Consider the following 13,892-nt stretch of genomic DNA (forward strand, 5'->3'; position numbering starts at 1 on the left):
TCGAGAGTATTCTATATGAGAAATACTTTCACCTCGATTTTTCGATATATGTTGACTCATATCTATCGGCGTTCGTGCCAACGCAGTATCACCCTTGGTGAATTTCTCAAGAATCTTGTCTACGTAATGGGACTAACTAAGAACAAGTCCTTCTGTCGTTCTAAGAATTTTGATTCCTAAAATCACATCAGCTAGGCTCATGTCTTTCATGTCAAATCTTGAGTTCAACGTATCTTTAGTGGATTTGATTATCTTATCATTACTCTGAATGATAAGTATGTCATCTACATAGAGGCACAAGAGGACATAGTCATTCTCTGTGGCTCTCATGTAGACACATTTATCACATTCATTGATCTGGAAGTCACATTCCTTCATGGCATTATCAAATGTCTTATGTCACTACTTTGGTGCTTGTTTCAAACCATATAATAACTTCACCAATCTACAGACCTTGTTTTTCTGTCCTGACACAGAAAACCCCTCAGGTTGGTTCATATAGATTTCCTCTTCTAAATCCCCGTTTAGAAAGACTGTCTTTACATCCATTTGATGTATTTCGAGATTCCATAGAGCAGCGATAGCCAACAATACTCTAATGGAAGCTATTCTAGATACCGGAGAGTATGTATCGAAGTAATCAAGGTCTTCTCATTGTCGGTATCCTTTGATTACCAATCTGGCCTCGTATTTATCGATTGTGCCATCTGATTTCATTTTCTTCTTGAAGATCCACTTACACCCTAGTGGTTTAGTTCCCAGAGGAAGATTCATAAGTTCCCAAGTGTGATTTTGCAATATAGATTCTATCTCAAATGCAATTGCCTCTTTCCAGTGAGGTCCATCAAAAGATCCTACAGCTTCTGAGTAACTTCGGGGCTTACTCTCCAACATGAATGTGATAAAATCTGATCCATAAGATTTTTCTACCCGAACTCTTTTACTCCGTCTAGGCTCAACCTCCACGGGTTCCTCGTCATCATCATCTTCTTCTTCGCCTGGTGTTTCGGTTGCCCGTTTTGAGGCGCTAGCATCCTCCCGGGTCTTATACAGAAACACATGCTCGAAGAACGAAGCATTTCTCGATTCGATTATCGAGTTCTTGTGTATCTCCGGTATGTGTGACTTATACACACAAAATCTATACGTAGTGTTATTTTGTGCATAGCCAATGAAGATGCAATCAACAGTCTTTGGTCCTATCTTAATCCTTTTCGGATCAGGCACGAATACTTTGGCAAGACACCCCCCACATTCGTAAATATTTATAAGACGGTTGTCTTCCATTCCACAACTCATAAGGGCTCTTATCTATTTTCTTCCGGGGCACCTTATTTAAAAGGTAATTAGCTGTTAACACAGCTTCCCTCCCACATGAACTCTGGTAATCCAGAGTTTAATAGAAGAGCATTCATCATCTCCTTAAGAGTTCGATTCCTGCGCTCAGCAACTCCATTTTGCTGAGGAGTATAAGGAGCTATTGTTTCGTGTCTGATCCCATGTTCAGCACACAACTCAATGAACGGTGACACATATTCACCGCCTCGGTCACTTCGAACCACTTTAATCTTTCTATTAAGCTGGTTTTCAACCTCATTTTTATAGAGAGCAAATTTCTCTATAGCTTCATCCTTACTTTTGAGAAGATACACATAACAGTATTTTGTGTTATTATCTACAAAAGTGATGAAGTATTTATTACCACCACGTGTTGGTGTACCTTTTAGATCGCACATATCAGTGTGGATTAAGTCAAGTGGTTCGTTACTTCTTTCAATATGGTGAAAGGATGACCTTGTCATTTTCGCTTCAACACAAATCTCACACTTGTGTTTTGGGTCAAGGTGGAATGTAGGTATGCTTTACATGTTTATTAATCTATGCAACACATAGTAGTTAACATGTCCTAGTCTACCATGCCACAAACACGAAGACTCAAGCATATAAGTGGAAGAGCTTTCATTTTTATTTATCTTGGGCCTAATGGCCATTACATTGAGCTTAAACAGCCCATCAGATACATAGTCTCTTCCTACAAACACTCCATTCTTGGACAATACAACTCTGTCCAACTCAAAAACAATGCGAAATCCATGCTTGCTCAACAGTGATCCGGATACTAGATTCTTTCGAATCTCCGGAACATACAGCACATTTGTCAGAGTGAGATCCTTGTCCGAGGTCATCTTCAGCACCACCTTTCCTTGGCCCATGATGTTTGAGATTGTTGAGTTCCCTATGAACAGTTTGTCTCCAGTGACTTCTTTGAAGTTGTGGAGTAGCTCCTTGCTGCAGCACATATGCCTGGTGGCTCCAGTGTCGATCCACCATTGTCGAGGATTGGAACCTATTAGGTTCACCTCAGAGATCACAGCGCAGAGATCCATATCCTGTTCTCCTGCCAGGTTGGCCTCAGACTTTTTCTTCTTTGGCCTTTTACAGTCCGAAACCTTGTGACCCATACGATCACAATTGTAGCATTTCCCTAAGAATTTCTTTTTCATGTTTTGTCCTTTGGGTTGCGTCGTGGAAGATTTTGGATGCTTCCGTTTTGAGCTTTGTCCATGCTCAACAATATTGGCTTTTACAGTAGCCTGAGAGAACAGTTTTCTCTCCGAACTCTTATTGTCTTCTTCTATACGAAGGCGAACAACCAGTTCCTCCAGGTTCATTTTCTTCCACTTGTGCTTCAGGTAATTCTTAAAGTCCTTCCAGCCAGTTGGTAGCTTTTCGATGATAGCTGCTACTTGGAAGGTTTCGCTCAGAGTCATACCTTCTGAGTGAATTTCTTGTAAGAGTACTTGAAGCTCCTGGACTTGACTGATTACAGACTTCGAGTCAATCATCTGGTAGTCCAGAAAACGACCAACAATAAACTTTTCGCCCCAACATCCTCCGATTTATATTTCTTGTCCAGAGATTCCCACAGTTCCTTTGCCGTTTTCTTCTCACAATACACAAGATAGAGTGAGTCGGCAAGATTGTTAAGGATGTAGTTTCGACAGAGGAACTCAGAATCGTTCCATTTGTCGATCAGAAGGAGGGTGTTCACCTCATCTACACCCTTAATAACCTTGGGAGTTTCCTCGGTCAAGATACGTGCCAGACCTAGCGTGGTTAAGTAGAAGAACATCTTCTGCTGCCACCGCTTGAAATTCACTCCTGTGTGTTAGGACCGAAATGTAGCTAGAGGGGGGGGTGAATAACTTGGCGCGATCTCGTGCTCGTCGTTGCTTGCTTCTTGTGATGAAATGCAGCGAAAAATACAAAGAAACAACCACACAACGCTAACTCGTAGATTTACTTGGTATCCACCTCAAGAAGAGGTGACTAGTCCAAGGATCCACACACTCACGCACCCTCCACTAATAAAACACTCATTTACAGTAACTACCGAAGGCGGAGAAGTCCTACAATACTCTCAATACAACAAGAAAGCAAGGGAAGACAAATACAAGAAATATCTTACAAGATATGTAATGAAAACTCTAACCCTAGCTTCTTCCTCTTATTGTAGTCACGCCTCTTGACTTGGATGTCTCTTCAAGATCCTTCAAGAACTGGCGGTGAGAGTGGAAAACGCTGTGGAGAAGCTGCTGTGTAGATCGGAGCTGAACAGTGCGAGCAATGGCGAAGGAATCGCACACCAACGGCTTTATCCAGCGCCAACGATCGGATTCCGATCGATTGGATTGCTCCCAATCGATCTGGGAGACTTTGGATCGACCGGCCGATCGATCCAGAGCACCTCTGTGCTCTCGGGAATTGCCTAGATCGATCAGCCAATTGATCCAGGGCTTATCGTGCGAAATCGTACCTCTCAATCGATCGCTCGATCGATTGGAGGCTCCCAATCGATCGGCTGATCGATTGGGAGGCTTTCTGTTCGCGCGACACTTCTCCCCAATCGATCCACTGATCGATTGGGAGGAGGCTTGTCGCGGGGACTCACCCAATCGATCGGCTGATTGATTGGGCATGAGCCAATCGATCGGCTGATCGATCCAGCTCATAATTTCACCTAAAATCAAGTCCAAAGCCCTCTAGACCAAACATTCGGTCATCCATGACTTGTTGGTCCATCATGCCTAGAATCCGGTCACCCTTGACCTGCTAAGACTCCCTTACCAAGTGTCCGGTCAATCTCTTTGACCCACTTGGACTTTTCTCCCCGTGCCAAGTGTCTGGTCATCCTTGACCGACTTGGACCCATCTCCACCAAGTGTCTGATCAACCTTGATCCACCTGAATTTCCCGTGCCAAGTATCCGGTCAATCCCTTTGACCTACTTGGACTTCCCAACACTAAATGTCTGATCAAACTTGATCCATCTGGATTTCCTATGTCTGGCTTCACTCACCAGGACTTTCACCTAGCTTCACTCATTAGAATTTTCCTTCTGCCTAACTTCACTCACTATGACTTCTTATTTGTCTGGCTTCACTCACCAGGACTTTCACCTAGCTTCACTCACTAGGATTTTCCTTCTGGCTAGCTTCACTCACTAGGTCTTTCCTTCTGCCTGGCTTCACTCACCGAGACTTTCACCTAGCTTCACTCACTAGGATTTTCCTTCTGCCTAACCTCCCAGTTAGGACTTTCACCTGGCTTCACTCACCAGGATTTTCCAGTCAAGTATCCAGTCAACCTTGACCTACTTGACTCTCCTTCACAATCTCACTACATGAACAATTGCACCTGCAATCTTCATGTCTTGTCTTCATGTATTGTCAAATATTGAAACTCAAACATCAAGACTCGAGCTTGAGCCAATTCAAGCTCAGTCAACCAGGTCAACCTTGACCTAGGGAAAATTGCACCAACACTGTGAACTTTTCTGGCTTTTCCCCATGATTGATTGGCACATTCCCAATCGGGGCGGAGGAGGCCGGCACATGTTGAGCCTGTTGCATCTCAACATTTTCTGTCGTCATGGCAACAGAACGATTCTGTTTTAAGTTTTGTTGGGAGTAAACCCGTTACAATTTATCTCAGAAGTTTTTTTCCATGCTTCTGAGTGCGTACCAGAGTCACAAGGACTTACAATCAAGTAGGTTTGAGCAGATAATCTCAAACTGTCGACTCTAGCGAGCCGAGCCACGCGCCGAGTAGGTGAGTCGCGGACACCGTTGTTGGACCCCGTGATAGTTTTGATGTGATCAACCAAGTTGGTTAGGTCCTGCGGTTTGTCTGACCCCTGTGTCTGAGTGTGCAGGAACTTAGGAGCACAGGAAGTCGAGCGGAAGACGCAGCTAACGAGAAGGACGGCACGGGAAGGGAGCCGACGGGCTCGGTGCGTCCGAAGGACGAGAGAGCTGCGGAAGAGTACTCCGGTGGAGCGAGAAGAACGTGCGCGGCGTTCGAGGGACGAGAAGCCGGACAGAAGCCTGCTCGAGGAGAAGGCCGGAAACTAGGTTCGGGTGAGCCCTATTCCGGATGGCCGCAATCACCCAAGGAGCCGAACCGGAGCAAGTCAACTGGAGTTGACTTGACAACGGTTCGGTCGACCGAACCTGTTGATCGGTCGACCGAACCCTTCATTAACCGAAGCCAACCGCAGCAGACACGTCGACTGCCACGTTAGAAGCTGACCGTTGGTGAAGCTGATCGGTCGACCGAACCTACTGATCGGTCAACCGAACCCAAGGTTATCCAGAGACCAAGTCGAGCAGTTTGATCGGGCCAACTCAGCTAGAGACCGTTGTTCGATCGGTCGACCGGTCGACCGAACAAAAGGATCGGTCGATCGAACCTAAGCTCGATCCACAGAGACTGCACCTGGACAGAAGACTGGGCAGGTACAGCAGGTTCGGTCGACCGATCCCTCTCGAGTCAAAATCTTATCCTGAAGATCAGGTCATCCGATAAGCTCTAGAACCCCTATATAAAGAGGGTCTCGAGCAACTTTACAGTACAACGATTCTATACGAAAAACCAACTCTTGTAATCTCTGTTTAAGCAACCTCTGTGCTCTCAAAGTGTAAAAGGCTTCTCCGCCTTCAAAGAATGAGTTTTCCTACTGAGCCTTTCATCGCCCTGGATTAACAACCCTCTTGGTTGTAACCAGGTTAAATTTATGTGTCTATTTCTCTGTTTATTTTTAGTTGCACTTATTTGAGAGTTGAAAATCTTTGAGGAGGGTTATTTTTTTTTTCTTGCAGGCAATTCACCCCCCTCTTGCCAATTCCCGCTGCACCAACAACCGTGAGTTGTCGAGCAGCGCCACGTTGCTGCTGAGAGTTGCTGACAGGATGTCGAGAGCTGTAATACGAACTCAGAGTGGATGTCGAGTCCAGCAAAGCGTTGTGTCCTTAAAACAGATTTGACCCCTCCATGGTGCTCAGAGGATTAGGTGTGCGTCTGTTTTCAGGATAAAACGGCAGGATCACGAGCACAACCGAGCACTGGTTGTCGTGACGATCTGAACTAGATCCGAAAACTATCACTATTTCTGTCGGCAAAAGAAATGCACAACAGAAGGGAAGGAAACATGGGGATTCAAGGAGGAATGGAAGCACGTGCTCACTTGTACTCTTCTCACACAACGCTCACTTGAGCTTTTCTCATACAAAGCTTACTTGAGTTTTTATGTGCTTTTTCTTCATTCCTCTCAAAGGTCTTATATAGACCTTGTCTGTTCTTGCCAACAAGTTGGCTTGCAAGCACAACGAGCAAGTCACGTTGTGGCTTGCATGCTTGCCAACGAGCAAGCCACGTGCCTGCTTGCCAACAAGCCACAACGTGGCTTGCATGCAAGCTTGCCACATGGCTTGTAGGCAAACTGGCGACCTTCCTTGTCTTGCATGCTGGTCAACAAGTTGTCTTACGTGGACTTATCATGTCTTGACTAATTTTATGAGCAATGGGGTTCACAAAAAGACCCCTCAGGTTGATATTATCCGGGCCCTGGATTCTCACCCCCTTTATTCCGAATCAATCGGAAAGTTTCACTTTCTTTGTGGGACTGAAATCCACACGTCGTGTTGCCATTCAAATTTTTCCAACAAAGTATTCATGATTATCCATCTAAAATGATCTGTATCCTTAGATTTATCATCCTATTAGAGAAAAAATACCACATAATACATCATAGTTAAAATTCAAACATTAAATATCTAATTAAATACTAAAATACCTTATGAAAACCCAAGGGCATACGACACCATCACATTTCATTAGATTAAATACTGAAATACCTTATGTATGAAAACCCAAGGGCATACGACCCCATCACATTTAACTAATGAAATCGATGGGATGAAAATGTCTTTAATAATATATATTATGTTTTGTTTGGAGGGTGAAAGGGACTATTTGGAAAAGAGAAAGGATGACTTTTCTTTTTTTTCGCACGGAAGAATATCCATAGTCATTTGATAATGCATGGTAAAAATATTTTTAATAATTAAAATTATAACACTAAGCTACTTTTTTGGTCCCTTCACGCGCAATTATGTAATCATTTTATCAATTGGAAAAAAAAATTTAAATTATTTTTTAATATGATCAATAGACAATAGCTATGTGATTATTTACTTTAATATACTAAAGATTTATTTATCGTACAAGTTTTAATATGGTACAAAAACAAAACAGAGAGAACATAAGGAGTAATAAGTAAAATCCAGCAGCTTATAGTAACCTTAGGCAACAACCCCACAGAAAGAGGCGAGCTTGTCCTTGGCCTGGATACCCTCCTCTGTAACCAGAAACCCCAAGAAATCACCGTACGTATAAGGTTTGAAGAGGGTGGCGTGGGCATTGTCCACCAGCTCTGCCGGGGCTTGAATCACATAGTCGTCCTGGGGAACTAAGAACATGATCGCAGAGTATCTAATCAAGTTCTGGTCACTCACAGTTATCCGGTGCAGCGGTGCGTGGACCCTGCCATTAGTCCATGCCTATCACAGAAATAAAGAACGATAAGTCATAACCAGTTTCAATTACAGACTATCAATAAACTAGTTAATATTAAACAAGACATGTCCAACAGAAAATCAACGATAAGTGTTTCGACATGTCCAACATAACCAACAGATAGTCAAGCCCTCATCAGACAGTAGTGATGTATTAAGCTTTGAATTTGAGTCTGACGTTTTCGTTTCCGTGATGTTTAGGGCACTGACAGAATATTCATGGATTGCTAGGATTATGCCACAAGTTTTATCCACTATACCTACCCTATTCAATCCAATAAGACCAACTATCCTCAATGATGAGATCAAATACATCATTGAGATAGCATTTAATTGTGTGAATCTTGTGAACATACACCAGAGAATTGTGCGTAAAATGAGGGGCAAGAGAAATCCATTTGGACCTTCATGGAAAATCTCTTCGAAGGAGGCCTTCACAGAACTTGCCGCCCAACAATGCCTACTGAATATGCATAAACATAATTGTGGTACTTTAAGGCTCCGTTTGGTAGAGATGATAGGATTAGGATTATATTTTCAAATAATTATTAATATGTAGTTTGGTAGAATTGATTAGGGGTAGGATTAGGATTGTTTAAGAGTGGGATTCACAATCCCTATGTTGGTTTCTTTTTGACAGCATGGAAAAACACAAAACAAAGTGGTAACCACTCACAGTGATCTCCCGATAAAATCGAAGAAGAACCGTCGGGCGTCATTGCTGTCAGAAACATGATCATGAGTAATCGGAAAGTGCTTCAAGGTTCACGAGTCAAATCCCCAACCTCTCGGATGTTCTTCTTTGCTCGACGGACCTCTGATCACCGTCGCCTCTGCCTTCACCTTATTCTCTTCTTGCTTGCCACCGATTGCTCTTGGACGCCATCATATATAGCAAGTAAAACATCGGTTATCAACCGATGCTTTGATGACTGGCTTTCAATGGAGGAAGATGAAGGTGAATGGGCACCCCTTCATCTTCCTGACATTGCAACTGATGCAACGTCTAACATCTCCCACATGTCCAAATCAATCCATAAGTTTATATGATCACATAAACCATGTCAGTCACATAGACTACGAGGTGATCATGTCATAATGCCAAAGTCAAATATTAATTGATCACAAATACCAATTAAGTCATATAGACTATTTGACGATCAGGTCACGAATACTAGAGTAAAATTAATTAGTCACAAACACCAAATAAGTCACATAAACTTTATGATGATCAAGTCACGAAGACCAGAGCATTAATTAGTCACAAAGATCATATAAGAACATCTATTCCATACATTAGGGAAAATGCTTCGTGCGACAGCAAGCATACTGAGCATTTATTGCTAAGAAGATTGTCACACCTTACATAGTTGCTCTTTAGAATGAATCATAGACATCAATGACTTGTCTTTACCCCAGATTAAATTATTTACATCATTATGAACATCTCTAATCTCTCATATTGATTATATGTCAAGAACATGTTCAACATCTCCAATTAAACAAATTATTCACAATTACATTTTATGTACTGAACTAAAAATGTAACTGGTACCAGTGAATAAATGTCACAGATGTAAATCAATCTTAATCTTCTTTTTTAGCTAAAATCTATTCATTCTAATCAATCGCTTTCCTAGTTATGCTCAATAGACCGAATCATCCCTAATCAATAGGAAACATGTTAAAGTAGCAGACACTGATCAGAACTTCAAGTAGTCAGTTAAATAGTCACTTAGGGTAAGATTGAGATTAACTTATAATCTCAAGGGTCTCACATAGTAGAGAAGCAGAATCCATTCTCCTACTACCCTTCTTGTCGCCATAGCACATGCTATACTACATGCTGTTGGTTGCTACTCGGAAAACCTAATGGTTCCACTGTACAAAAATTTTGTACAAAAGTCTGAACCTTTTCCTAGCTACCATGTGTTCTTTTAGATTAAACTTGGATCGCCTGCGGAACTTAACACGTTTGATCCAAAGTTTAATATATTTGTTCTTTTAGGTTTTGACTTGGATCTCCTGCGGAACTTAACACGTTCGATCCAAATCACCTAAGTTATTAATTCCATTAAATATTAATTTTCATAATTGGTTCCCAGTATTGACGTGGCGAGGCACATGGCCTTCTTGGATATGGGAGCAACCACCACCGACTAGACAAAACCTTTTAAGGAAAGCTAATATTTAATTTCCTAAAATAACTTTAGGTTAACCGAAAGGAACAATCAAATCACAAGGAAAAGAAAAAATAAAGAACACAACATCAAAAATAAATTCGAAATACTAGAATCGCATGCCTCTTGTATTTGATATTATTTCCAAAAATAACTAGTATGATACGGAAAGGAAAAATACTAGTTATACCTTTTAGAAAAACCTCTTGATCTTCTACCGTATTCCTCTTCTAATCCCGGACGTTGTGTGGGCAACGATCTTCCGAGACGAGAACCACCAAACCACCTTCTTCTTCTTTCCTTCAAGTTTCGGCCAAGCAAGACTTTCAAAGGAAGAAGATCCTTTTCCACCAACCAAGCTCCAAGGGATGCAAGCTTTCTCTCCTTCTTCTCCAAGCTAAGATTCGGCCACCACTTGATCTCCAAGAGAAAAGAAGGTTTCGGCCACAAAGATGGAGAGAAGAGAAAGGGAAGGGTCGGCCACACCAAGGAAGAAAAGAGGGAGAAAAATAATAGAGTTGTTCACTATGAAGCCTCCTCTACCCCTCTTTTATAATCCTTGGTCTTGGCAAATAAGGAAAATTTAATAAAAACTTCCTTAATTCTTTTGCCATTGAAAAGGAAAATTTATTTAATTAAAAATAATTTTCTTTTCATCATGATAATGGTCGGCCACCTTTAATCCCTTAATCAAGGAAATTTTAATTCACACAAGAATTAAAACTTCCTAATTTGCTTCCGGAAATTTATAAAAATTTCTCAAATAATTTTTCCCTTCATGATTGGTTAATAAAAAGAAAATTTTATAAATTAAAATATTTCTTTTAAACATGTGGATAAAAAGAAAGTTATCTCTAAAAATTAAAATCTCTTTCAATCTACAAATAAGGAAAGATATCAAATCTTTTCTTAATCTTTTGTAGAAACTTATAAAAGAGAATATTTAATTTTTTAAACTCTCTTTTAAATCATGAACATGTTTAAAAAGGAAAATTTTCTTAAAATTTAAAATCCACCCTTTAATCAACAAATAAGGAAAGATTTCAAATTTTTAAACTCTCTTTTAAACATGTGGATGATTTACAAATAAGGAAAGTTTTTACTAAAAAATTAAAACCATCTTTTTAATCTACAAATAAGGAAAGAGATTAATCTCTTCTCTTAATCTTTTGTAGAAAGCTATAAAAGGAAATTTTTAATTTTTAAACTCTCTTTTAAATCATGATATCCACATAAGAAATAATTTTAATAAAAATCTCTTTTAATATTCTAGTGGTCGGCCACCTAAGCTTGGGACCCAAGCTTTGGGCGGCCACCAACTTGGCTCATCCACTTGGTCTTGGCCGGCCCTAGCTTGGGTTCCAAGCTAGCTTGGCCGGCCCCATTGGATGGGTAAGAAGGTGGGTATGTGGTGGGTATAAATCTCTCTATACAAGAGGCTACGATAGGGACCGAGAGGAGGAATTGGTTTTGGTCTCCCGATAAAATTAAGTATCCCGTGTTCGCCCTGAACACACAACTTAATTTTATCAATAATAATTCATTCAACTAGAGAACTATTATTGAACTACCGCACCAATCCCAAATTACATTTTTGGGCTCCTTCTTATTATGAGTGTGTTAGTCTCCCTGTGTTTAAGATGCCGAATGTCCACTAATTAAGTGAGTTACTGACAACTCATTTAATTAATATCTTAGTCCAAGAGTAGTACCACTCAACCTTATCGTCATGTCGGACTAAGTCCACCTGCAGGGTTTAACATGACAATCCTTATGAGCTCCTCTTGGAGACATTCTCAACCTAGATTACTAGGACACAGTTTCCTTCTATAATCAACAACACACACTATAAGTGATATCATTTCCCAACTTATCGGGTTTATTGATTTATCGAACTAAATCTCACCCATTGATAAATTAAAGAAATAAATATCAAATATATGTGCTTGTTATTATATTAGGATTAAAGCACGCACTTTCATAATAACTGAGGTCTTTGTTCCTTTATAAAGTCAGTATAAAAGAAACGACCTCTAATGGTCCTACTCAATACACTCTAAGTGTACTAGTGTAATTATATAGTTAAGATAAACTAATACCTAATTACACTACGACCTTCCAATGGTTTGTTCCTTTCCATCTTGGTCGTGAGCTACTGTTTATAATTTATAAGGTACTGATAACATGATCTTCTGTGTGTGACACCACACATCATGTTATCTACAATATAAATTAATTGAACAACTACATTTATCATAAATGTAGACATTTGACCAATGTGATTCTTATTTCTAAATGTTTATACCAAAAGTTAGACTTTTAGTATACATCCTAACACATGCTACGATATTATTCTCTTTACTAAAAAGAGCGCATGTTTTTTCAAAAATTTAACATCGTACAGATTTCGATCTAGACATTCCTAATGTTTAATCCTGAATTTAACACATGAATTCCAATCTGACCTTAAGCAGATTCAGTAAATGGTGGGTGCATTTACTCTGATCATTACATAAATGATCTCATCTTGACACAATTATTAAGACGACCTTAACTTACGAGTATGTCTCTATTCATAGCTACATAAACTATCCCATAAGTAACGGTCTTACCTCTATTCGTACTTAACAAATAGAGATGATTGTTCATGTGAGTGAATCAATCTCAATCTTCCAACATCCTTATCGAGACTTTATTCGAATGTAACAAAGACATATACACTGATTAGATCATGACATTTTTCATTTATCAAAATGTCTTTACAATAAGTTACACTATTCGAAGTCCCAAAGACTTCACATGTCCATGAAATAACTCTTTAGTCAATGGCTTAGTAAAAGGATCAGCAAGCATATTTCGTGTAGGGATGTACTCAAGAATTATCTTTTTCTTGTCAACAATATCCCTTACAAAATTATACTTAATTTCTATATGCTTGTCTTTGCTGTGATATTTGGGATCCTTGGAAAAAAACTATTGCAGCTTGACTGTCACAGTACACTGTAACAGGACTCCCACTGTCCTCAACAATCTTTATATGCTTCAGGAACCTTCTTAGCCAGACAGTCTCTTGCACAATCGCTGCACAAGCCACATACTCAGCTTCCATTATCGACAAGGCTACACAAGTCTGCTTCTTGCTGTTCCATGAGATGGCGCCACCATTCAGCAAGAAGACATAGTCAGATGTGGATTTTCTATCATCAAGGTCCCTGCCCAATCTGCATCTGTGTAGCCACTTAGGCTCATATCTGATCCTTGGAAACAGAGGCAATAATCCGATGTTCCTTTGAGATATCTGAATATCCTCTTCATCGCTTTTCAGTATCTCGATCCTGGGTTTGACTGGAAATGACTAACTAAGCCAACATCATAGCTTATATCAGGACGAGTACACACAACATGGTGTACATTAAACTACCAATAGCACTGACATATGATTTTTTCTTCATTTCGGCTATTTCCTCAGGAGTCTTGGGATACATATTTTTTGCTCAAAATGGTACCTCTCGCTATAGGCGTCTGTTCGATATTGCAATCTGACATATTGAAGTGTTGTAGCATCTTAGTGATATAAGTTTCTTGAGACAAATTCAAAAGCCTTTTTGATTGATCTCTAATGATCTTCACTCCTAAGATGTACTCTGCTTCTCCCATATCTATTATGTAAAATTGCGATGAAAGCCAACATTTTATGTCACACACTTTATGTCACTTCCAGCTATTAGCATATCATCAACATATAATGATAAAATGACAAACTTTCCTTTTTCCTTTCTAAGGTAAACACAATGAT

Source organism: Zingiber officinale, chromosome 1B, assembly GCF_018446385.1.
Source record: "Zingiber officinale cultivar Zhangliang chromosome 1B, Zo_v1.1, whole genome shotgun sequence".
Taxonomy (NCBI): Eukaryota; Viridiplantae; Streptophyta; class Magnoliopsida; order Zingiberales; family Zingiberaceae; genus Zingiber; species Zingiber officinale.